We start from the raw sequence: 26,492 nt of genomic DNA, 5'->3' as shown, positions 1-26,492 counted from the left end.
TAACTACATTTAGTAAAGTCAGGGTTTGGGTTACCAGACCCAAAAGCTGGCATGGCTTCCGGAGCCTCCCCATACTAAACGTGGGATGTGGGAGGGCCCAGAGGCTGCTGGACGTGCTCGCCTGCCTCCTTGCACAAAACCTGTCTGTCCCTTCCCCATCTCTGTGAATGCCATGGAGCCTTTTCTTAATAATGTCCCACAGATTTTATTCTAAGAAATGCTGCAGCAAAGCATTTGCTTACAACAAGACCTAAATTCTTCACAGGCTGATTCACTGACACAGCTCTGTGGCCTCACCTTTGCAAATCAGAAGCCCCCACGGACGAGGCCTGCAGCGGGAAACCTGACTCATCTGGGAGGCAGCGCGGTCCCCTGAGACTCTCACCTCTGATTCAGCTGCTTTTTGGGCCAGGGAGCCAAACCCTAGGCTCTGTGGGTGTTCCCCAGCCAGGGAGAGAAAGGAGTGGACGATGTTTCAGTGGAGACTTTCCTGGGAGAGTTTCCAACCAGGCAACTGAAGTTAGTCTTGTAGTATTAGACCTGACTGTAGCTACTGATGTTAAGTGACTCGAGCCCTCCCCGACCCATAGTCATTCCTGATAATCACAACCCTCATTTCCTGGTGCCCAAGATCAACCAATTCCACATAGATGTGAGGGGCTAATAGCTCCTTAGAATCCCAATACCAGGAATATCTGGATTTAAAAATGATTAAGTATTGGGATGCCTGGGTGGCTCAGTCGGTTAAGTGTCTGCCTTCGGCTCAGATGATGATCCCGGGGTCCTGGGATCGAGCCCCGCATCGGGCTCCCTGCTCAGCGGGAAGCCTGCTTCTCCCTCTTCCACTCCCCCTGCTTGTGTTCCCTCTCTCGCTGTGTCTCTCTCAGTCAAATAAATAAATAAAATCTTTTTTTAAAAATGATTACGTATTAAAATACTTGGATAAAAGTTTGTACATGAGATCACATTTTTATTTAGTGTTTGAAACCGTTTTAATTACAAAAATAATCATACATGTTCAAGTTAAACATTCTAAGTAGTAAATCCCTGAGAAAGAATTCCAGGTACCTGGAGTTCAGCCACTTATAGCTAATCCACCTGAACCTTCCAAGGCCTTTCCAGGACTTTCCCTCCATGTTTACACAGTTTCTTTACTTAAGTGTTACTATGTTCCTGTATGTCCCATATAGGCTATCTGTCATACACTGTGTCCCCTGTCAATACTTTCCTTCACATCGTTGTCATGGTTACAGCACCTTCCAACCAACAGATGAATTACAGAACCTATTTATCCAACCCCGCTTTGAGGGGCCACCTGGGCTGCTTCCAATGTTCAGTTTCAAACAGTGTTCATTCACTAAGCATTCTCAGAGCTGAATCTCTAGACACAGTGCTACTCATTTCCTTAGAAACTACTCCGAAGAGCAGGCTCACTGAGTCACAGGAAGGACACGTCGCTTCAGTGCGGCCCACAGGAGACCTCGTGGGGACAACGGCTGAGTCATGTCAGTTCACATTGCTCTCAACTGTGGCTGAATTTCCCGTCTGTTTCTGCTGCCCTCACTGTGAACCTAATTCTAATCTAGTTTTTTAAGATACTCAAATCCTGTAGTCTATGGGACATCCTCAGTTCAAGAAGCTATCTGGCTTATTAGCATAACCTCTGAGTCCTTTCTTAAAATAAGATCCGAAGCCATCCTGTCTGTTCATCCTTTTTTCTGTTCCTAAAGTTTTATTCACCTGTCCTTTCTCTGACACCTCTAACTCGATGACTGATACGGATCAGCAAGTATTCCAGAGCCCTGTTTTGATCCTGTCTGATCCTTAGAGTTCAAACCTTTTTTTCCTCCCCACGGGCACTTTATGGGCCACAAAGTGACTCCAGAAGGCCTGTGAGCCCCAAATCCCAACCCTCTCAGTGCTAAGGGCGGTCACTGGGAGGGTACCAGGGCTAAAATCCTGGGTCCTCTGCCACCACCCCTCTCACGATGTGACCCCTAACTGACTCGGCTGCACCCTATCTGGTGGCACCACGCATCCGTGGGACAACAAGCAGCCAGTGACTCCTGAGCTGGACAGGAGCACCCGCTCAGGATTTTTCTAGCTCATAAGTCTCATCTACACCGGGCCCTTAGGAAGGGTGAAGCTGCACTGCAGAATCCAAGAAGAACAGGACCTTCACTGTCCGAGCACAGATGCCACCCAGGAAGCTGGCTTCAGCCATCTGTTTATTTTCCCAGCACCTGATTAACCTCATTCTGTGTCTATGAAGCCACACGGATTCAATACATTATCACACGGCTGGCCTATTCTCAAGGAAGGGCTGGATAAGATGCAGGGCCCCAGCATTTCTCATGGGGGACAATCCTTCAACACATGGGGCTGTCCCCAAGACTGAGGGGCACTTAGCATCCCACACGCTCAGAACATGAAATGCTAATACACCGCCCCAATGTCATCATGACAACCACAAATGTCCTCATAGGTTTCTAGACACCTGCGTGTCCCCCACTGGGAACCCCCTTTTTCTCCTGGGTGAGGTGGAACTGACACTCAGGAGAGGACAGAATACCACACTAACCTGGACACAGAACTGTGCAGGGCAAGCTGTGAGTACCGTAAAGATTAAAGGAGACCGGTAAGGCTGAGGAACAGAGCAAGCTGTGTGTGTTGGAGTGGGGGGGGGGGGGGGGCACAAGGGGGTAACTTCTCGGAGGTCCGGTCCAGGGTTAAAGTTTGCCATGAAATGCTTTCTCGTCAACTTGCTGGGTTTCCCCTGCTTTAAGCTGATCACATGAGCTAATACAAGTGACCCACATTCTACACACTTGGCAATACCGACCTTTAAAACACTGTTCCTGCTGCTCCCCGCATCCTGGGCGTCCAGGGAGGGCAGGTAAACAGTGAGAGTGTGGGTGAAGGTGAAGGACACGGCCAGCCTGCCCCAGCTGGCTGCGCCAGAGATCCACAGCAGAAGCTCTGCCCTGCCCTGCAGGACCCAGGAGGCCAGCCCCCCTGCCCGGCTCCTTTCCGCCCACTGCAGCTGTGATCAAAGGGCCATTGTTCCCAGAGGGCCAGGGAACAATGCCCCTTGTTGATCTTCTCTGCTCCAGCTGACAAGGTCACTGGCTACTTTCACCCTCAGCCACAATCAATCTCCCCGCCTCTCACTGCACAGTGTTGGCCCGGCTAGGTTTTCTGACGTCACCTTTATGTGCAGGTGAGACTGAAAAGGTCAGTGAATGAGCCACCTTTTCTAGATCCTGTGGGACTCATGACAAATCCTAGGGCTGTGGTTCTCAAACTTCTAGAACTTATTTAAAATGCAAAGAGCTTAGTTAAGATGCAGATTTCGGGCCCTGTTAAAGTTAAGTTGTGGGGGCAGGAAGCTGCAATTTCACCCCTGCCAGGTGTTCCTGAAACAGGTGACCCCCACGGGGGGCCCTCCGTGAAGAGCTGCCACAGAACCACAGTACGGAAAACAAAAAACATCACCTTCCTGACATTGACATTGGATCTCCCTGAAACGTAGTCTTCACTAGCAAAAGGAAAACTATAAACATCTAGTAAATATAAAAGAGAAATAAGCGATCAACTTAATTCGGAAAGAAAATTAGTCCAGTCCCTACTGAAAGGCTCTTATGTAGATAGAAGTCAACTGGCCCTACAGCTTCCGTTGACAGGTAGCTGATTATGTGTTACATTAAAGCACCCTAAATATAACTATACAACCTTACACTTGCACAAACATTACTAATTTTGCAATATTTCCTACTTTATCCTCATGAAAGATTATCTCACCTTACCATCGGATTATCTGCACCAGTCTGGCGGGCCAACTAAAGAGTCAACACAACGTGTCTGGAGATCGATACAGGAACCCAAGCATCTGGAATGTTCTGTCTTTTTCTGCTAGATTAGAAATGGCAGATAGATTTCATGTTGCATTCCAACTCAGACCCGCAGACTGGACCCAGCCGCCCAGAGGGCAGCCCGAGGAAAGCCAGCCCAGGGGAGGGGAGTGGTGGTAGATGAGGAAGGTCTGTAGTGAGCTCAGGTGAGAAAGGTGGTGGCATCTGAGCCCATGTATACTGGACATGCCACCTCTCAGAGTACTTGGAAGCACTTAAAATATTTATAAATACCACTGCTCCGGGGGGCCTGGGTGGCTCAGTCGTTAAGCGTCTGCCTTCGGCTCAGGTCATGATCCCAGCGTCCTGGGATCGAACCCCACATCGGGCTCCCTGCTCGGTGGGAAGCCTGCTTCGCCCTCTCCCACTCCCTGCTTGTGTTCCCTCTCTCGCTGTGTCCCTCTCTGTCAAATAAATAAAATCTTAAAAAAAAAAAAATACCACTGCTCCCATTCCCGCCCTCACCAAATATGCTGAAGAGTCCGCCATATGCTGGATGGTATGCTGGGACTCAACAAAATCTTAAAAAGGAGGGAGGAAGTGGAAGCGAATGGCTCCGGAGGAACCGAACCCCAGCCACCACCACAGTGGGCCCACCGAGAGGGAGAGAGCCGGGCAGTGCTGGGGAAGGCGGGCTTCAGCCAGGCCCCGCGGGGCTCGGAGGCGGTGAGACTATGATTCCAGCTGCCGATGGAAAAGCTGGGGGATGAAGGTGTGTGCTCTCCTTGGGGTGGGGGTGGGGCTGGGGGGAAGAATTACCAGATCTGCATTTCATAGAGAGGACGCAAAAGAGCCTCGGAGCGTGACCACACCGGGAGGACAGCAACAGAAGGGGACAAGTGGGGGGACCTGGGATGCTTTCTAGATCACCAGTGGCTTGATCTGGGAAAGCACACAGAGCAGGAGAGACAGGGACAAGACTGAGACCCGGCTCTGGCTGAGTGCTTCGGGCACATTCTTGCGGCCACCCCATGAGGCAGGGGACCAACCAGAGGCGGAGACCTTTGAGAAGGTGTAAGATCTGAAACTCCGGGGCTGCAGGCATGGAGGAGGATGAGGACGAAAATACCCACTCACTACCTTCTCCTTTCCAGCCTGGTTGCATTTTATACTAGTCATGCTGTTACACCTGTAAAGACTTCTTCCAGCAGAGGCGTGTTCACGTAAATCTGATTTTCTAAATGACAGCACTTCTGGCAATTTTGTACCTCTCGTAACAACTTAATTCAAGCAATCAGAAAACTCCTGCTACTGAAAGCATTTCCTTAAGATCCTGCCTTTTCCTGCCTTGTTACACCCGGCACACCAGCAGAATTTTGTTGTTTTTCGGAGACCTCGATGTCAGCACGGAGGGCCCGGGCTGCATCGCGGCCTCGAGCACCGGCCTGCGTGGATGGTGAACACCAGTGCAGCGTGTGGCGTCATCTGTCACCCTGGAAGCTGCCCTCCATGGACACAAGACCAGGACAGGGGCCCAGATCTCGAAACTGGAATAAGGACACTGCCCCCCGCTGAGCCACCCCCTCTGGGCTGTCTGGGAAGAAAAAGGCTCGTGTCAAACGCAATCGGGAGACGGGGTAGAGCCTCTGAAAGCCACGACCAGAACCAACCTGCAGGACTCATCTGCATAGGAAAAGGACTTTTATTCCAAGAGCTGATGTTCTCTTTTCTGATAAAACACAAATCTCCCAGGGAGAAGGCCCCAAAGCTGGCCGTTAATCACCTCTAGGACAGTTTCGGATTCTTCTCTGCCAACAGCGTTTAACAGGAAAAACTCATCCAGAGGTGGAAGAGGCTTCGCGTCCCACACCACGGCCTGAAGTCACCCTTAAAATCCTCCTGCGGCCACCAGGTCTCCCATGAGACTGTGATGGCACAGCTTCCGAGCTCCAGCTGCCCAGCTCGAGCTGGGGAGAGCCACACCCGACGGCTGTCACCCTTCGTTCTTCAAGGCCGCGCTCGGCACACCAGAGAGCGGTGTAAACAGCCTTTTCCAGGTTCTGTGCGTCTCAAAATGGCCGGAAGCGTGTTCATTATTCTCCTTAAAATTACTTTTAAAAACTCAAAACGCCCTGACGCACACATGTGTTTACAAACCACCGTTTTGAAGGGCTGCCACTCGCTGACTCTTAGATATCTGTTTCGGGATGGAGTGTGAGACGCCTGACAGACTGAGATAAAGAAGGAAAACTAGAACTTCTGACACCGCCAATCTGGGCGGAGAGCGGGAAATGTGCCTACCTGCCCAGCAAAACTAAAAGGTCAAGAGAGTGCGAATTTATGAGTAACATGAGTCAAAGTGCCACAAAGAAAAGTTTGCAAGAGAAGAGAAAAGCTATAAAGAGAATATATAAAACAGGTAAAATTACATACAGTTGACCGTTGAATATGGGTTTGAACTACTCAGGTCCACTTAACATGTGGATTATTTTCCATAAATACAGGACAGTACTGCAAATGTACTTTCTCTCCCTTAGAATTCTCTTTTTTTGTTTGTTTGTTTTATTTTATGTTATATTAATCACCATACATTACATCATTAGTTTTTGATTCTCTCTTAGGATTCTCTTAACCCTTTCTTTTCTCTAGCTCACTTTAGTGCATGAATACAGTATACATATAACATACAAAATATATATTAATTGATTGTTTATGTTATCAGTAAGGCTTCTGGTCAACAGTAGGCTATTCGTAGTTAAGTTTTAGGAAGTCAAAACTTATATGTGGATTTTAAGCCATGTGGGGGATGGATTGGTGCCTCTAATCCTCATGCTGTTCAAAGGTCAATGTATTTTATATTTATATAAAATAGGAACGACATACATACCTATAACGTAGTATATACAATGTACTACATGTCTACATTATATATGCATAATGTATTAACATGTACAATATAGGGGCGCCTGGGTGGCTCAGTCATTAAGCGTCTGCCTTCGGCTCAGGTCATGATCCCGGGGTCCTGGGATCGAACCCCGCATCGGGCTCCCTGCTCAGCGGGCAGCCTGCTTCTCCCTCTCCCACTCCCCCTGCTTATGTTCCCTCTCTCGCTGTGTCTCTCTCTGTCAAATAAATAAATAAAATATTTTTTAAAAAAGTACAATATATAACATATAATTGTTTATGTACACATTAGATGTCATATAAAATATAAAAAGCTATATATCACCTATGACTTGTAAGTTAAATATATCATAATGATATATTTACGTCCCATTTTTTGTCTGCTAGTTGGTTTTTATCTTTCAGCAACCATTCATGCAGATGTTTTTGTAATTATAACGTAATGCCAAGTGCAAACACAAGGTAAAGGGAGTTTTCTCTAATATCCCAGCTTTTACTGTTTTTAGCATGCAACTTACCTGCTTTTCAGAGCAAAGGCATGCGGTCACTCTTCAGACTTGGACCCTCACCTCCCTCACACACCCGGGGTCTACATGCTCGTTCTCGAGCCAATTTTAACAAGTAACACGAGGCATCCACATGAGATCTGCCACAAGCCCAGCAGTGCAGGGGCCTAAAGTTAGCACCCAAACTAGCCCGGAGACCAAGTGCGGACTCTGCGCAGGGCAGTGAACATTTCAAGACAGACTTAGGTTTTCCCGTTACAGTGTGCTCATCTGGAAAAAAGGCTAGCAACACAGTCTACGAATGACCCTAGAGTCTGGGGCTGGTTCTCCCGTCTCTCGGCAGTCGTGGGAGGGGCAAAGGACAGAGGGACGGGACGCAGTGAGCCTCTGCACGTCTGCACAGCAGGACCAAAGCTGGCTGGCAATTAAGTTATTTTAAAAAGCCAAGGTGAGTCGATATACATATTAATGTGTCTAGCTGGAGAAGATTATTAACCGTTAGAACAAAGGGTTTGGGGGTAAAAAAACCTGCAAGTGAAACAGAAGAGAGTCCCAGTGATTGTAGGGAAAAGGAGTCTCCTTAGCGATTGTGACCTGCATGTGAGCGAGCCTCGGAAACAGGGGGGCCAATGCTTCCCTTCTGGAGCGGGCAGGGTGGCTAATGGGGTCTGAGGACAAAATAACTGGGCAGAGCCTCCACTCCGGCAGGCGGTAGATACGAACCAGTGACTCCCAAAGCTCCAAAGCCAAAGGTCCAAAAACGTCTGTGTGTTAAAACCACAAACTCAGCGACTGTGACTCAATGACCATGGCTGTGAGTAAACTTTTCAAGTACGTCTTTAAACCAAAACATTTTTTCACTTGATTTGACTCCAAATGCCTTTTAAGACTAAAAAAAGAAACATGAAATAAAAAATTCAAACTCAACACTGACTCAAGGGGGAACCACTGAAAGAATGGGCTTCTTCGGAGCCAGCCCCGGGGAGGCACCCCCTGAACGTCCCGCACAGGAACCTGCTCGAAAGACTGTTCTGAGGACGAAAACACTCCCGCGGGGGTGCATGTGATGTGCAAGCGTGCGGACGGGACACACAGGAGCGTGACAACAGAAATGACAGGAGGGGACAGGTCTGGAAGGCCAGGGGCACCTGAAGGCTTTGTGAACGGACCTGCTCATCTTCGCGGCAACTGGGAGAACCTTCCTTGTCCCCAGTTCACAGGTGAGGCAGCTGCAGCCGAGGAGGGTGCAGGCGAGCTGGGCCCACCAGAGGGGCAAGGAACACAATGTCGCAGCCCCGGGCAGCCCGAGCCCTCCACAAGGCCCTTCTGTATCAACCACGACACACTCTCGGTCCGAGGAAGGGGAGCCAGCTTGCGGGCCTGCGGCACTTCATCTGCACAGGTGCCCATCTCTAAGACAGATTTTCAGCTGCAGCTGAGAGCTCCCTTTTTGCTCACATTCGGGTTTTTTTTTTCCTTAATAGAAAATTTAAATCAAAAGCCCTTGCCACAAAGCTGAGACAATATCAGGTCTAACTGCGAAGGCCAAGAGAAGCAAAAGTGAAATAGATCGTTCGTGCAACAATAAACTAAAATGCCACCTTGCAGTTCTGGAGCCTGAAGCGTTTTTGAAAATGTGAAGTAAGTCGGAGAAAGCAGAGAGCGTAACAGGGTCCGTCCTGGCTGATGCGAGGAGCACCTGCAGTGCACAGCACCTTGTTCTAGAAGGTGCTGTCCAGACGGGCCATAAGCCCTGGGGAGCAGGATGCCTTCTCATCCACCCGAGAGAGAAACACGGAACATGGGCCATTTCCCTTTAGAGCTCATTCCACTGAAACTATCTTCATCTCCCGCTCATGCCTGGTACCGTGGTTAAATTATTCATAGTTTCTGTCTGAAAAAGAGGAAGAGAGAAGCGAAACGCGCCCAGCCCTGGTGGCTTTTGTCACTCTAGGGAGAGAACGGTGCCTGTGTGCAGCATCAGTAAAATCTAGAACAGGGGACAGGACTAGCTCTGCGGCTGACACGGCAGCGTCGCTAACAAGCTCGGTCACAGTGCGGGCAGCCTCAGGGCCCATCCGTCACCGGCACACGCGGGAACCCCAGTGTTACAGGGGCACAGAGAGCCTTTACAAGTGTCCTCTCCAGGGGACGCCGGAGCGGTTCAGTCGGTGAAGTCTCTGCCTTCGGCTCAGGTCATTCAGGGTCCTGGGATGGAGCCCCACATCAGGCTCCCTGCTCATCTGGGAGTCTGCTTCTCCCTCTGCCCTTCCCCACTGCTTGCACGCTCTCTTTCTCTCTCTCTGTCTCTAATAAATAAAATCTTTTAAAAAAATAAATAAATACTTGAAATAACTCTTTAACAAAATGTGTGTCCACCCCATAGTGGGTGATGCTGTGCAGCAGTGAGCTGTCCGAGGCTCCCAGCCAACAGGAACATGCCACCGGGGCACACGAGAGAGGGCGGTCTGGTTGACAAAGTGAATCCATGCTCACTCACAGGAGACGGAGGTGGATACCAGGCCTGGCAGAGCTAGTCGCTGTTTCTGGTGAACCAAAGGCACGGATCCCAGCACTGGAGGCTGGCTGAACTGAACGACACAACAGGACTCCACCACAGAATTCGTGTTTAAAATCGTCTCAGGAGTAAAAAGAGCGATTTTAAAAGTTCAGGTCATACCACAATTTGGCGACTATGCTTCCCTTATTATGAAATACGTAGATTACAGTAGAGTAGCATTTATCCCAATTACAAGCCAAAGAAATGACAAGTTTGAAATGCCGGTGACCAATGACAAACAAGCCGGTCGGTGTGCCCAGAACATCCCTTCCAACAGGCATGGCTCAGCCAGCGTCTCCCTGTGCCGTCACTGACCTCAGAAGCACTGCAACTTCTCAAATAAAACACCACCCAATGAGGTCCAAGCAGGAAGTTCAACAGGAAATAATTCTTAGATTGACTGGAGACTGCCTATGGAAACTAAATTAAAAATTCATATTGCACTGACCTGGAGCGTGTGACGTTCCATGGTGTGCAGAGCTCAGATTCAGCTTTGCCTCTTCGCCAAGACCAGGAGATGACACACGTTGGTAATGACAAGGCAGCAGAGATGTTTCAAGACGACCTTTCTTTTTTGATTAAGTTTACTGTTTGTAAGCAAACAAACTGCTTCGTCACTAATACCTCTGTTTCTTCCCCCGTTGTATACGCAGCCGCATACGCAGCCATCTTTGGTGAGCTAACAGGGTCCCCTGAGGGTCCCGCCTTGCCTTGCTCTTCCGGCAGGCACCCCCTTCTAGCAGTTTCCCAGGGAAGCACTCCAAATTCTGTTCCCTCTACCTAATCTGTGTGTGGCTACAAAGCACCCCTTTTATTGGCTTTTATACACCCCTCCTGCCAAACACAGAGTCAGAAAGACCTGGCCCAGGTTTCGACACCAGTGCATCTGGCCCCAACCTTCTCCCCAGCCCTCCGCTCCCACCAGACTCCCCTAGTGCCCAGCCCTTGACTTACAAAGGCATACTGACTGCCCTCCCGCCCTGAAAGGCACACCAACCTGGAGAGCCAGCAAGCCCCTCCTGCTCCCACCGCTCCTCCTAAGACTCCTTCCCCAACTTTTACCTCTGCTCAGCCCCTTCACAGACACCCACTTGTCAGGGGCCTGCCCCTTCCCCCCCACTTCATCCAACTACTAGGAGTTTGTAAGACAGAGACATAGGCAGTCCTATCTCAGCCAGAAATTTCCAAAATTAACTTTGGCCCCAGCTCCTTGGAGAAATGGCTGATTCCAGGGCTGGAGCGGGAAACACTCAAGATGAGCCCAAAGCATCTCGTAGGGCCAGAAAGAATACTAACGTGCCCATGTGTGTGCACACCTACGAGCACACACACGCGCACACACACACACACACACACACAACCATGGGAGCATGTCTGAGGACACAGGAGCCAACTGAGAGAGCTCCCAATGACCAAGGACCACGTGAGCATCAATTACATGGCCACGAGTCCATGCTGCTACAACCGACTATGTAACGCTCCGCCCTCAAGAAGGTGCAGCCTCACTCTCTGGTCCTTACGGATGCACCACACACAGTGACTTCCTTCCAGAGAGGAGCATATGGAAAGGGAAAAAAGAAGTCATTTGACAGCGGGGACACGTGACAAACACAATCTCAGCCAGGCGAGGGATGTCAGCCCCAACGGCGTTAAGTCACGCTGACCCTATGTACCGTAGATATGGTGAAAACGGCGTTTCACCTCTGCAGTCTTCCTCAGAGAAACCCACAGCCCCAATCTAATTGGGGGAAAACATCAGACATATCCCGGTTGAGAGACGGTCTACAAAACATACAAAACACCTGACTAGTTCTCCTCAAAACAATCAAGGTCATCAAAACCGATGTCTGAGGAACGACCAGGAGGCTGAGGAGACAGGTGTGGTGACGTGAAGGGGATCCCAGGACCCAGAAGGGACGTGAGGCAAATCGGAGTGAAATATGGCACCTGGACCACTAGTTACAACAAGCGTACGGGCTGATGTGCGATGTTAACAGAATGGAAGTTGGGTGTGGGGAATGAGAACTGCCTGTACTATCTTCCCAACTTTTCTCTAAATCTAAAACTATTCTAAAATTAAGTTTATTTTTAGAAATTATCTCTGGCTCCTTCATCTCCCTACCCCACAACCAGGCTGCAGGCTGAAGCGTCCTTCTGTTCCCTCCTCCCCCGTTTTCGGGGCCACAGTCCTTCGTGGGCCTTGTGTTCTCCGATCCATCCTCCACACAGGTGCGGAAGGAAGCTTTTGAACACACAAACCTGAGGATAACACCTCCCTGATAAAGGCCCTTCAACAGTTCCCACTTACCCAGATCAAGGTTGGTCAACTTTTTCTGTTATCGGTCCAGAGAGGACATATTTTAAGCTCGGCAAGCCTACCCTACTCTGCCATGTGCAATATATAAACAAGTGGCCCATGTTTCAATAAAACTTTATAAACACAGGCGGAGGACTGGATTTGGCCCAAAGGCCATACCTAGCATATCAACCCCTGGCCTAGAAAGTCAAGTCCAAACTCCTTAGACGGGCATTCAAGGCATGATCCACATGACCCTAAACCTTCTCTCCTCCTTCCTTGGGTTATGTGATCTGCTCCCACGTGGATGCACTCCCCGATTCCCCTCAACCTACAGGAGTCAGGGCCCCTCCTCCTTGAAGAGTCTTCCGATCATTCCGTGTCCAAACAAATTCTCCCTTATCAAAACTCAGGGCCTACCTGGACACCTACAACTCACCTGGTACAACACTAGCTAAATTGTTAGAAATCATATATTATTGCTTAATTTTGTATATTTGCGTTAGTTCTGTTCTTTCCAGTCAATTCCAAGCATGTTTAAGTTATTAAGTAACACAAAGTCAGTTAATACACACTCCATGCCTTCAAAGACCAGCAGACAGTAAGTACTTCCTAAAACTTGTTCACAGTACTCAGGACATACTAAGAGGTGCACCCTCTACTCAGAAGCGTTCTGTAATCAACAAAGTCTGAGGGATCCTGGGTTCAACGAGGTTAAGCAGCTTTCCTTGCCAGAAGAATTTCCAAGCCTGCACCGTACACTGTGAATCTCCTTAAGAGGGATATTTTACACACTCACTCTCAAATCTGTTTGGCTTGGCTATGGAGTTTTTCCACATTTTCAGCCATCTGTGTCCTGAGGAACAATTAAGAGAGTGTTGAAATTAAGTATAGTCCTACAAGGTGGACTGAAAGTTCTAATTCTTTCTATTCGTCACTGTGGTGGGCTGAATAATGCCCCACCAAAAAAGTTACCCAGTTCTTAATCCCTGCAATCTGGGATGCTGCTTTAAATGGCCAAAAAAAAAGGAAAGGAAAAGAAAAGAAAAGAAAAAGGACTTTGCAGGTGTGATTAAGTGAAAGATCCTGAGATGGGGAAATTATCAGGATGGACCTAAAATACTATCAAAGGTGTCCTTACAAGAAGGAGGCATAGGGTGTTTATCCTGTGACTCAGCTGTCTCATCTATAAAATGGGGCTTTGGGAATCAGATGAGGTCATGTAAAAAGCACTTCGTACAGTTCCTGACATATAAACATTTGCTGCATGAAAACCATTAACATATTATTATGTTATAGTATTAGTATATTATTATGTTATAGTATTATTGCTATTCAGAGGCCCCAAAAAATCTACTTTCACCCCAAGCCAAATCTCATATTCTTTTATTCCCAGATTGGCAAACTACACATCTTTACCTAATTTCTGGCTTAGGACATTTGAAATTACCTCAGCAAGGTAAGGCAGGTGGGTGGAAATGTTCATGCACAGCTTTTGGTTCCTGATTAGCAACATACTTCGTTAGCCATTAGTTGAAAAGAGCCAAAGGGAGGATTAACGTAAGAAGGGAGAAAGATTTTGAAAGAGGATATGGGAAAAGTCATAGCATCCTCGCTATTCTTCTGGACGTCACGATCCAGAATTCTTGAGAAACCTGTGGCTCTGTAAGCTAATGTGGATGTTCTCTAGAATCCTGGTGAAGTAGGATGGGCATTGAAGCACGTATGGAGTTTGTGCAGAAGACAGCAGTAGATACCTCAGGAAAAATGACCAAGACCTCCTCAGGACGCTGGAACTAAGAACCTCCAACAGCGGTGAAAAAAGACACCTTCCCTTGTGGGGGCTGTCCCCGGCAGACAGGGTCCTTACTAACACAGCATAAGAGACAGATGACAGATGGATGGGGATCTCCCTCCCTCAGCAAGAATCACAACAAGAGTTGCCAGGTCACATAAGGCAGAGATGAAAAAAGAGCAACAACACAACCCACAAATTCCCCACCCGGCCCAGCCCTAAATGCCAGCCCCCGTCACTCTACCCCACGAGCAGTGGCCACGAAGCTACGGCAAAGGCCGGGAGGCAGCCAGCAGAGATCCGCACCAGGCCTGAAAGGCCCTGAAAGGTCTGGAGTCACCCTTGGAGCCACAGAGAATAGCAGGGACCTAGCAAGAAGCACAGAGAGTAGGGGTCTCAGAGCACAGCTCGTGGGAGTTCAGAATCCTATACCGTGACTGCAGCCTCAGCTGTCCGACCCCAGGCAAGTGAGGGGCTGTGGAAGCAGGGGTCACACTAACCAGTTATGGTAGAAACACTACTTACAGGGCTGCAGAAGAAAATCAAAGTAAGTCGCACTTCTGGCCATACTCAAGACAGAGAGAGAGAACAACACCCACCTCGCGGTGACAGATGTGAACACACAATCACACAGCACGTGTGTTAGTAAACACACAAGGCCAAGCTGTCCTGTCTGCCCGTCAGGGAAAGACCATCCTGGGACACACCAAAACCTCACGAAAGACTGCAAGTTCAGACAAGCAGCCTTAAAACAGTGGAACATTGAATGTTAGGGATTTTTAAGAAGCACCTTCTTTATTTTTAAATTTTAAAAGAGAGGTGGTAAACCCAAATGCCCGTGAAGCCAGGCATGGAAGGGAAATGGTTACAGAGGGCAGGTCTGCAAAACCAGCAGGTGCACGTCTCACCCGGGGAAGGCAGCCCCCTCCCAGGCCCAGCCAGCGGCCGCCCCAGGCAGCTGGGGGTACAGCAGCTGGCTGCCGCGGCCCCTGGGCAGACCGCGAGCTGGTGCCAGGGCCACCCCCCCCCCCCCCCCCCCCGCACAGCCCAGTTAGAGAATCACAAAACCACTGAGCGCCTGGCTGCTCTTCTTTTAGGATTATGAAAGTCATATAACCGCATAAAACGTAGTTCTGAGGAATATAAATGAAGGAGTGAAGTCCTTCCCTTCTACTCCCCTAATTGTTACCAGATTAGATCATTATGTATCCTTTTTCTAGACACACAAAATGTTCTAGGAGTTGCTTTTCTCACTCAACAATATGTCACAGACATCCTTCCACATGAGTACATTCAGATCGATCACTGGTTTGGGTTTGGGGTTTTTTGGTAGTTTCTGTTTTGTTTTGGTTTGTGGGTTTCTTTTGTTTGTTTTTTGCCAAACGCAGAGTTAGAATACAAAATTCCAGGGCTGGTAGATGATGGGAGAGCCTCTCAGCCAATCCCTTTCACTCACCAGATGGGGTCCCCAGAGGTCCTAGACACATCTAGCCACACACGAAAGAACTCTGCTCCCTGCCCGCCTCCCCCCCACCCCCCCGCCACAGGGCCAGGCCAGCAGGTGTCACCAGCATACTGCCATCATCTTTGCTTTCCATAAGAGCGGAGCCAAAAGGCCAAGCTTCCCACTTGGCCGGTGAGAAGGAGATATAATTAGCTTAGAGCAAAGTAATGGACTGTAATCAGTAAAGACCCTCACATCCAGCCATTTTTTTTTTTAATTAGCAAATATCTAGAATCATTCTAAACCCATCCAGGTTACTAAATTAGAATTCATTAGCAGTCATATTCTACATATTTCCAAAACATACTTGAAGTGGAGTTAACTCAGATTTTCATGAAGTTCACCCTCTTCCTGACTCGAGGCGTGAAAGAAACAGGGCCGACCAGCACGGGTGAGTCCAGGGCTGGGTCCAGTGGGATAAGGGATGTGGCTGGAGCCTCCGTGTCAGAGACCACCCCTAGGAAAGGACACGTTTATTAAAAGGAAGAACTGCAAACTTCATATTTTAAAATATTAGTTCTGTTAGTGAATCAAGGTACTGAAAAGCTAATTAAGTACTCAGACCTTCAGAAACTCCAGTTTAGCTCCCAGATATAGAAAGATCTCTCTATCTAAAGATATAAACTCCCTGGAGGCCAAAGCCTCCCTGCAGCTAACTTCTGAAACATTTTAGGAAACTTGACCTCAAATTAGAAACAGCATTTCAGCAAGGGCTACTTGGAGGCTTTGAGAAACTGCATTTCAGATAAACACAAACTGCAGAGGTAAGTTATTCTTTTATCCTATTAATATAATTGCTTTATAAAAGAAATGTCTAGGTGTTGTTTTTTTCTGGTATTCTTTATCTCAACTAAATGGGAAGAACCATCTACCTCTTGGCAAGCTAGAACTGGAATATTCCAGATTGCTTCCCTTTTCCCTCCCTTCCATTCTAAAAAGAAGATCCATCAGGAGTCTGTCCACCCTTGCTCCCCTGTCTCAGGTTCTCAGCAAATCTCAGAGAGACCGTGGCAATCACCTCTTGACTCATTCTCAGACACCAATCTTTCCCCTCTCCCACCTGTTCCCCAAAAAACTGCCCGAGTGTTCTCAGTTATTCATTTGACAAATACTTGCAGAGCCCTTGCTAGGTAGGCAACAGGCACCGTCCACCACTAAGGACCAAGCAGGGTGCACCACCGACTCCCCGCCCTCAGGACCACCCCGGAGTGCTGTGGGAGAAGTGATCTGTGCAACGGGGAGAAAGCAAGCAGGCAGGGGAACAGGGAGTGCTCAGGGCTTGGTTGTTCTATCTAAGCAGTCGGCCAAGGTCTCATTCCCAAGGGGACATGTGAGCATGTTCTCAGGGAGGGAAGGTGACAAACGTGGCGGGGCAGAGCGTTCCAGATGGGGAGGACAACGGGTGCTCCCAGGAGCACGTGCCCGTGCATCTGAGGACAGCGGGGGGCCAGAGTAGCCCCACACAGTGCACAGAGGGACACTCTCAGCGGTGCAAGCAGAGAGGACAGACTCCGGGCGCTCGTCAGGAGGGACATGGGGACAGAGGGTGCATGCACTAACTCCTTCCCAGAATCTCTTGGGAAGTTTACAGATCTTCAGTATCCTGAGAAAAATGAGTCAAGACATAGGGGGAAAGGGTTATAATTCTCCTACTTGCTTAGCAATCAACATAGAATTCACTCAACATCAAGTGCAAAGCAAGAGTAGGAACTGCTGGTGTGCAGAGGTGAAGTTGTTAAGGTGAAGGCTGCTATTTTCGTGAACTGGACCAGGAGCTCGGAGAAGAGAAGCTGCCCAATCCAATCACCCAGGCTTGCTTGTAGCTGATACCGTGTGCTAAGTGTGTGTTCAGAGTCCCGTCTGCTGCCAATGCTGAGTCCCTCTTGCAAATAAAGTTAATATTAAGAAACTATACATAGCATGCTTGATATAAATCCTGACTCTGTGTAGTGCTGTTAATCTTGCTAGAAGATCCAAATGTTAACATCATGCAAACACTACCAGATAATATTCAGAAGCATTTTCCAGTGTTTGAATATTCCATATAAATAGTTCTCTGTAAACAGTACTAAACTTTTTTTTTTAATTTTTTTATTGTTATGTTAATCCCCATACATTACATCATTAGTTTTAGATATAGTGTTCCATGATTCATTGTTTGTGCATAATACCCAGCGCTCCATGCAGAACGTGCCCTCCTCAATACCCATCACCAGGCTAACCCATCCTCCCGACCCCCTCCCCTCTAGAACCCTCAGTTTGTTTTTCAGAGTCCATCGTCTCTCATGGTTCTTCTCCCCCTCCGATTTCCCCCCCTTCATTCTTCCCCTCCTGCTACATTCTTCTTCTTTTTTTCTTTCTTAACATATATTGCATTATTTGTTTCAGAGGTACAGATCTGAGATTCAACAGTCTTGCACAATTCACAGCGCTTACCAGAACACATACCCTCCCCAGTGTCCATCACCCAGTCACCCCATCCCTCCCCCCCCATCCCCCACTCCAGCAACCCTCAGTTTGTTTCCTGAGATTAATTCCTCATATCAGTAAGGTCATATGATACATGTCTTTCTCTGTTTGACTTATTTCGCTCAGCATAATACCCTCCAGTTCCATCCACGTTGTTGCAAATGGCAAGATCTTATTCCTTTTGATGGCTGCATAATATTCCATTGTATATATATACCACATCTTCTTTATCCATTCATCAACAGTACTAAACTTAGTGCTTCTCATTAAACATGTTTGTAGATATTCATAATAATAAGGTAAAGAATAACAAGAATGTTGGAAGTATTTTAAGATAAAGTAAATCAATTAGCTTTTGTGCTAGATACATTTTAAATGTTGTAAAAATTTTTAATAAAAAGAGGAAATTTTTAAGAGGGAAATGTGCTTTAACAGAAGAAATGCAAAGAAAAGATGTAAATGTCATAGAAATCACACCCTGGTCTAAAATCTGAACGGGGAGGGGGGGGAGAAAAAAAAAAAAACCACTTCAACAGCAAAACCAAATGAAAGCAACCAGAAAAATAATTTCACTGTTAAAAAAAGGCAATGAGTTTCTATGAGCTTCGGGAGCCCAAATGTTTTCTAACAAGCAGTAAGCAGGCCTGCCTGTTGCTCTGGAGATGCTATCTTTATCCTCCAAGGCCATTCACTGTACAAACAACAGAAACCAGGGCCTCCGCTCAGCAGAGAAGCCATGGGGACCTGCTTCCCCACCACAGGCCGACTGACACGGGCAGACAGACTGACACGGGCAGACAGAGGGAGGGAGAGTGTGGAAGCTGGTGGCTTTCGAGGTTACAGAAGTCATCAGCATAGCCTTACTAAGCCAGTCCCCTTACCCTTCCTTATACAATGCTCACAGCCACGCTGAGACACAGGTACTATCCTCACCCCCTCCCATCCTCCAAACGAGGAAACTGAGGCACAGAGAAATCACATACTCGTCACACAGCTACTAAGTGGTGGAGTGAGAGCCCACCGCGGACACTGGGCTCTGGATCCACACTAGCAGCCCCCACTGCCTCTGTGCTTCTTCAACTGGACCCGAAGACTTCAGAGTACAACTGGCGATTTCTACGTGCTCATGGTTCAGTGAACTCCCAATAACGTCATCATCATCGTCGTTACTGTTTATCTGCTTATATGAAGGACACTGTATTAAAAGGCACCATATAAGCTTTCCCCCGATGTGCTAAATCTAATTCCCAGGCTGGAATCTTCCCCATCGAATCCACAAAAAATAACCACGTTATCCCAGGCTGCTGACACTTCATACCTGCACTATCCCAGATGAGCAACATGGAATGAGCCAAACACCATGACGGAAAACAGCATCTGGCGTCTTCTTCCTGTTAACTGGAGAACTGGGCTGTCGGTGCTCAAGGACATGAAATTTTAAGGCTTTGGACCTACGAATATTCCCCACTTCGGTGTTAAGTACATACTGGTATGAAAACCGTCAAGGACTGTCCCACACTGGTCCGTTCGGACGACACCCAGAACTGGGAATTCTGAGCGGAAAGAGACCACGATGCTGAGGGAAAGTGGTGAACACACCGCAGGGGAGACATCACACATCCAAGAGCCGTTACTGAAACTCTACGGGTTGGACAAGAAAGACCCCAAATCCTGTTTCATTTGCTATCCATGATCTTTTACTTCAACCTGCTTTTGCCTCTTGAAGCAACATCGGTATCCAGACCACCGACCGTACCCCCACACAGCCCACCCCCACTCCCTTGCAGTCACGCATCGTCTGTGCGTGGCGGCATCTGCAATCCCATCCACAGAGGCAGCCACCTACACTGATACCCAGGCTGCTTCGGGAGGGAAGGAGAAAGGGAGAAAGCAGGGAATTCAGCGCCCCCCTCACCCCCCCGCCTATCCCTGAATACGGGAGATGTAGGAGACCTGTACTAGAAATAACCCCACCTCACTGGTAAGGATACTGAACCCAAAGAAGGTAAGTAGCCTGTCCAAGGTCGTACAGGACTGAGCGTGAACTGCTGCCCTGTACTCTCAGGCTATGATCATCAGATTTTAGCTGGTCGTCTCGCCAGGCAGAGCCTGCCCGAAGAGCACAGGAAATAGCTCCACCCGCAGGGAAGAACCAGGCTCCTCGTGGGGTGAGCTCTGGGCAGACAGCACAGCCTCAAGCGTGTGTTTACTAGCACGCAGGAGCTAGAATATATACTGTGCGTGTCCCATCACTTACAAGTGCCTACCATCAAAATCCATTGTCTCCGGTGTACAACTGTAAGAAATGTCACGTCAACTATGGAAACGGAGAGAAGCTTCTTTTCCTTAAACCTCTTAAAATAAGAAAAGGTGTCGAAGGGAAAGAAAGCAAAGAAAGCAGGGAGAAGAGCCCAAGCAGGAAGGTGGCTTCCTAGTGGGACCTTCGGTCCTTCCTCCGAGCTGTGATGCGCACCCAGATTCACATGGAGGCAGGTACACATTGTGTATATGTTATGTTTTGTGTCTTTTCTGACTCTGGCAACACAACTGTCAGGTCCTCACGCCAGGCACCGAGGACAGCAAGGAGGGCAGGTCAGCCCGATCAGCAGAGAGAAGCCCCCTGCGCACATTCCTGGCAGCCCGGCCCTTCCGGCAAGAGAGCCGACAGCAGGGACCCAAAGAGCAGCATTCCCCTTGACCGAGCACAATCCTATTCCCCTGACACCATGCAGTCCTTTCAGGGCATTTCCGTCCACTCTTTGCATCTTGTTATTCACTTGTTATTCAAGAAGAGTCCCTCAGCACTGAGGCGAAGCAGAGGTTTGTAATTTTAGTGCTTATGTTGGGCAGACATAAAGTTTTAAATCCATAGTCTAAGAACCAGTTAACTGGTACGGTCGACAGGGATAAAACAGAACGAGGAGATAAAAGACCCGCTTTCTGAACCTTGGACTAGTTATGCAACCTTGGGCAAATCAGACTTTCTCCAGGTCTGTGTCTTCACCGGGGCTACGGCCTGTGGGTGCATCCTGTGCACTGGGCACCCGTCAAGCATTCTGCACATACCAGCTCCTGATGATCCCACAATGCTGTCGGTAGGTATCACCACCCGCACCTCACAGCTGAGAAAACCGAGGCCTGAAGTTAAACATCTGGCCTCAAATGGCAGAGTGAGAATACAACGCAGGCCATGTGGGTCCCACACGGACTGCAGCAGCAGAGGGCCTCTGGGATTCCTTCCGGCTTCACCCTCCACAAGTCCCGGATTCTAGGAATGAGCTGTGCTCCATGGGTCACATTCATGCCAGGTTTTTGTAGCTGCTCAGTACCCTTCACAAATAACAAAGCCTTAATCTTCGAACACAGGAAGATTTAAAGCAGCCACCAAAAACCCTGACTTTTTTTTTTTTTTTTTTAAAGATTTTATTTATTTATTTGACAGAGAGAGACACAGCGAGAGAGGGAACACAAGCAGGGGGAGTGGGAGAGGGAGAAGCAGGCTTCCCGCGGAGCAGGGAGCCCAATGCGGGGCTTGATCCCAGGACCCTGGGATCATGACCTGAGCCGAAGGCAGATGCTTAACGACTGAGCCACCCAGGCGCCCCAAAAACCCTGACTTCAATAAAAGGTCACCCTGAAGTGAGCTAAAAATGCATTCGGTGTTTCAAATGCTCCTTGACTATCCCACTCTCGGTTGATGTAGGAAGAACTAAGTTAGTAGCTAAATTGAAAGGTGGACAGATGCAAGTCAGAGGAAGGTTTTGCTTTTGGAACAACTGAGACTAGAAATATGCCCACAGCCAGTTTCAAGGCTCACTAACAGCCGATGGACCTCTCCCCACCGAGGACCCCGGGAAGTTTACCTTCCACTCTACTCCCAGACAAAACAGGGAAGGAGAGCCTGCAGAGAGCTCCTGGAGAGCCTGTCTTCATCTGGGTTCAGAACATTTCACAGAAAGGACGAGCTAAAATCTGAGACTCTGGCACAGAGTGTGAAAAACCCACCCTAGTTCATGTGCATTTCTTTTTTACAGATCACATTTGAGGCCCACCCTTTCTTCTTTCAAAGTCTCTCCCTGATCCAACTCAACCCTCATCCAAATGCATGGATGAAACGACCACTTTCGAGATCAGAGATTCTAGGGCTCCACTGTGCACAAAGTTGAGCTGTCTCGTTAAAATGCAGATATCTGGCCTCTACACCCAACGGTTATGGTTCAGTGGGTCCGGTATGAGACTCAGGAAGCTCTATTTCTGATACACACTCCCCCACCCTTACACACCTGCACGTGCACATGCCCCACCTCTGCCTGGAGCCCCTCCCCCTCCCACTTCCCATGCTCCACACCAAGCAGAGGCTGCAAAGGCAAAATCACAGCCTAGAGGATGTCCCCATCATGCCTAGGAACAGGTGCATCTTCTCTGCCCCCTTCCTTGTGCATCTGCCCACGGTTCCCAGTGCTCCACCCTCGAAGCTCTGATCCGGTCAGTGCGGCGGCCCTGATTAGGGGAGCTCCAGCTCTACCCGTCCCCAGGAAACCTCAGCAGCTACATCCCCCCTCCCGGTATCAGGGCGATAAGTCTGCAGGGCAGGTGGAGGCCCCCTGGCCATCGCTGCATCTGAACCCTCATTCTCCACCATTCTCTGGCATGCCCGCACACGGCGCCTGCAGGAAGGCCTTCCATCCCCAGGCTAGGCGGCTCCGTGGCCACTGCAGTGATCGTCATTCAGCGAGAGCAAGGTACGACGAAACAGACTTCTATAAAACACTGAGACACTGAAAACCAACTTAAATCGTCTTGCATAAGACTCTTTTTATGGAGCTGATCTCCTATGCCATCCGTCCCATAGTGACCGGGGTTTCGGTTCCCAGGATCCGCGGGTGCAGGGTTTCTGATTATACTCGCGTCTGCTTCGGAGCAAAGGCATGGACAGCCCGCCTCCAAGTGCCACCGGCAGCACCGCTGACAGGTCCCGGGGTTCTCGCGCCAGCCCTGGAACACTGGGCCTGCCAACAAGAGGGCCACAGGAGGCTGTGAGACTCCGGGCCTCAGGCCAAGTGCAAGAACCCGTGGTCCAACCAGACATCAATGCACCACAGCAGACCCCTGCACCCACACACCTTCCTGCTCTTGTCACCTGAGCCCGAACCTGAGTGCTTACGACAGCCTGGACAGGGCGTTTAGAACGCTGGCTTTCCTGAACCCAGGGAACAGCATGCGGTTAGAGACCCACGCAGGGGGAAAGGATCTGGCACCGTGTGAAACAGACAACACACACCACCAGGAAGAGAGCAGTGTGTAAGTCAGGGCTGTGCTCACTTCTGGGGGGAAAGGGCACGCGCACCTCTAGAGGGCTGGGAAAGGTCTACTTCTTAACCTGGGAGGCGGAAACCAGGATTTACTTGGTGACGGTGAATTTCTGTTCTATGTACTCTAATGGACGTGCACCATTTTTTTAAACGCTAAATAGGGCTTTACAGCAAGCCCAGCGCTCTGCCGATACTCTTGGGGCCTGCCCGTCCCCGGGCACCTGGCTCATGGGGAGCGGGGGAGGGGTTAGCGCACTACCTTCTTCTTGCCCTCGATGGACTTTCGACGGTGTTTACCCTTTACAGCTTTCCCTAGCTTTCCGGTAAATAAGCATGGTGCTTACGTACTGTTGCCCTACCCTTCCCTCCTCTCCGAAATGAGCACTGAAGGGCAGCAACTGTCCCATTCAGTACCCGTGGGCTTAGCGCAGGGCCTGGCACCCAGCAGAGACACAGGAGATATCTGTAGGACACACAAAAACAAGAGTCATCCTCTCAAAACCGTGCCATAAGAAGACGCATAAGACCCCGTGTCCCACACCGTCCACGCGGACGCCAGGCAATCAGCAGCAGCAAAGCCGATGGCGTGTCATCTGCTGCAGGGCAGCACAGCCTTCCCCCACCTCTGCTGGCGACCGACAGGCCGCACGCACTGGGCTGGAGACGAGAAAGGCCTCTTCAATGCTGCCAGGTATGCTGCATCAAAGATACACCTGGAGGGGCGCCTGGGGGGCTCAGCCTTAACCGTCTGCCTTCAGCTCAGGTCATGGTCCCAGGGTCCTGGGATCGAGCCCCGCATCGGGCTCCCTGCTCGGCGGGAAGCCTGCTTCTCCCTCTCCCACTCCCCCTGCTTATGCTCTCTCTCTCACTGCGTGTCTCTGTCAAATAAATAAATAAAATCTTTAAAAAAAAAAAAAATACACCTGGATAAGCAGCACTTCAGGGCACGGATTTGGGCGTCAGGCATAAGCCGATTACGATCTCAGCTCTACCACTGACCAAGCAAGTAACGCCGTGAATGCCTCGTTCTGCCAGCAGGTGCCATGGGCTGGGAACGGCACCTGACTCCGGAGCCTCGAGCTGGCCTCTCCGACTCTGTCTTCTTCCTCTTCCTCTGGGAGGGATGCAGGAGTTAACCCGCCGCAGCGTCCAGCACCTTGTCTCCACGTTCGGGTTTCCTTGTCCATGGGTGAGCGCTGGTGGGATGGGAGCCCACCCGTCACAGATGCTGAGAGGAAGCCGGGATGTCCCCCCGCGCCCCCCGCCCCGCCGGCACCCAGTGTGTGCGCGCGTCCCCGAGGCTGCCACCATCAGGTGCTCCCACCCAGGGCTCTGAATCTGCAGCAAATGACACAAAGGGCCAGGGACAGAGAAGGCGGCCACCGAGTGACACGGAGAGGCCTGTCCAGCCGGGCCTGGCTGCCATCAGCAGGTGCATCCTCACTGGGGTGTCCACAGCATGGTGGTGGTTCTCCTCCCATGGTACGGTCTTTGCTCGGGTTCTGACCACCCAGCCGCCTTTGGTAACTGCTGGATATTCTTCCAACAAATGCTTTTTCTGCTCAAGCTCTCATTTGCAACCAAGACCACATGGACCGAGGCTGGAAAATTCTGACAACCTCTGGCTTTCGGAAGTGTAAGAGGAGGACAAAAATAAAACATCAAAAGCAGCTAAACCAGAGAAGTGATAGCTCAGAAAATGAGACTTAGCAAAGATTCACACTGCAAAAGTGGTATTGCACGCGTTTGCCTCATCTTTCTTCTATTACCCTGACCTTCCTGACAGCGCCCTCGTTTCTGCAAATAGACACTTCCTCTGTTCGCTTGACCCAGCAGAGGAAACTACAACCAGAAAACAGATCGATTTTCTTTGTGCTACTCTGTCGACAGCTTCTTCTGTTCTCGAATTTCTCTCTGATTCTTGGAAACCAGAAGACCGCAGATTACTAGACTCCTTAGCATTCACGGCAGTTTAACCAACGTTTATTAAAGGTCCACCGCGTGCGAGGCATTTGTAACCTGAAGTCATAACAAACGGAGAGAGTACAATTCAAATCCAACTGACCCATCTGTAATTCAGGCTTGAGAATTTTATTTCTAAATGTGAAACACCCAGGTGATTATTTTGTGAGTATTCTGGGTTCTACAGAATATACTCTAGCAGCACAAAACCAAGAGGCTCTGCGAGATGGCCTACAAGCCAGAAGCAAGCCACACACAGGTTCTGTCTGGCATTAAGGCTTTCAATCAGTTCCTTAAAACTCTGGATTTCTATTAGGGTTGGAAGACCTGGCCCCCCACCCCCCACGCAGGCCACCGTATGGTGACACGGGGCATGTTCCAGCAGGGTCTGCTCCTGGTAAGGGTCACGCAGCTTTCCAATGGGTCACAGGGCCCAGGCTCTGCGATCGTTTAATATCCAACCTACTTCGCCGACGTGTCACCTGCCTGGCCCCCAGAGGCACTCGACTTTGGGATTCCTGCTTCAGATGCATCACAAAGTGGGCTTTAAAAAACAGATGCACACACACTTATTTCAAATGCTCCCAAGTTTCCTTTTTCCACAGGGAAGAAACAGGGGAAGAGATCCTTTCCCACTTCAGTCAAACATTCCCTGAACCTTAGACTTTCCAGAAATATTTAATGTTTAAACTACGGTATCTCTTAGTTCATCATCACATTGTGCATTTAAATGTTTGCCTTCAGGAAATCATGAAACGGCGTTATGTCTCCCAACCCTCTTCTCGCTGCCACCTGTCGGGCATGCGGAGGGGACCAGGGACGTGGGTCCAGCTCACTCGGGAACACACAGGCAAGATCGTTCAGACGCTTTTGCCTTGACCATCACGTTCCTAGTGACGTTCAAGCATCTTCATTTCAGGAGCAAAAGCCTCTGGTACTGTAAGAGCAATATTTTTAAACAGCGATATATACATATTTCTATTTCCTCCAAATGTCCTTTTCCTCCCATTAAAAGGAAGCAGATAAAATTCCTCACACCTTTTGTTGTTACATGGCCCCAAAAAGAGCCTGAAGGTAATGCTGCTCAGTCACTCTTGGTGAATGCTCGACCGAAGGAAGGAATGAGCGAAGGAGCAAACACACCAAAGGACAGAATACCAGTATTTATGAGCCAGAGGACCTGTGAGGACCCTTCCCCGTCTACACCCCAGAGCCCCAGGCTGCTGCCCCCTCCCTTCACAGCGGCCAGGTCACGCCCCCCCCCCCCCCCCCCCCCCCCCCGCCCCCCCCCACAATAATCCCCCCCCCCCCCCCCGCCTCCCAGGTGGAAAAA

At 49.4% G+C, this 26,492-nt stretch overlaps 1 protein-coding gene across 14 annotated transcripts in view; it reads right to left on the bottom strand.

Annotated features, from left to right (window-relative positions):
• SGMS1 (sphingomyelin synthase 1) overlaps window positions 1-26,492 on the bottom strand; it is a 271,961-nt gene that overhangs the window by 198,441 nt on the left and 47,028 nt on the right. For 7 of the 14 annotated variants that reach the window (XM_032430253.1, XM_032430252.1, XM_032430255.1 and 4 more), the window contains 2 exons: window positions 15,724-15,873; window positions 10,270-10,408 (listed from right to left, as the gene is read on the bottom strand). The exons of 4 other annotated variants lie outside the window; for them this stretch is intronic. The gene's annotated coding sequence lies outside the window, so the exon portion shown is untranslated. The remainder of the gene's footprint in view (window positions 1-10,269; window positions 10,409-15,723; window positions 15,874-26,492) is intronic. 3 more of the 14 variants (XM_032430250.1, XM_032430259.1, XM_032430264.1) reach the window with 1 other exon arrangement.

This window comes from Phoca vitulina, unplaced genomic scaffold, assembly GCF_004348235.1.
Source record: "Phoca vitulina isolate PV1807 unplaced genomic scaffold, GSC_HSeal_1.0 scaffold43, whole genome shotgun sequence".
Taxonomy (NCBI): domain Eukaryota; kingdom Metazoa; phylum Chordata; class Mammalia; order Carnivora; family Phocidae; genus Phoca; species Phoca vitulina.
This window is presented reverse-complemented; position numbering and strand designations above follow the sequence as displayed.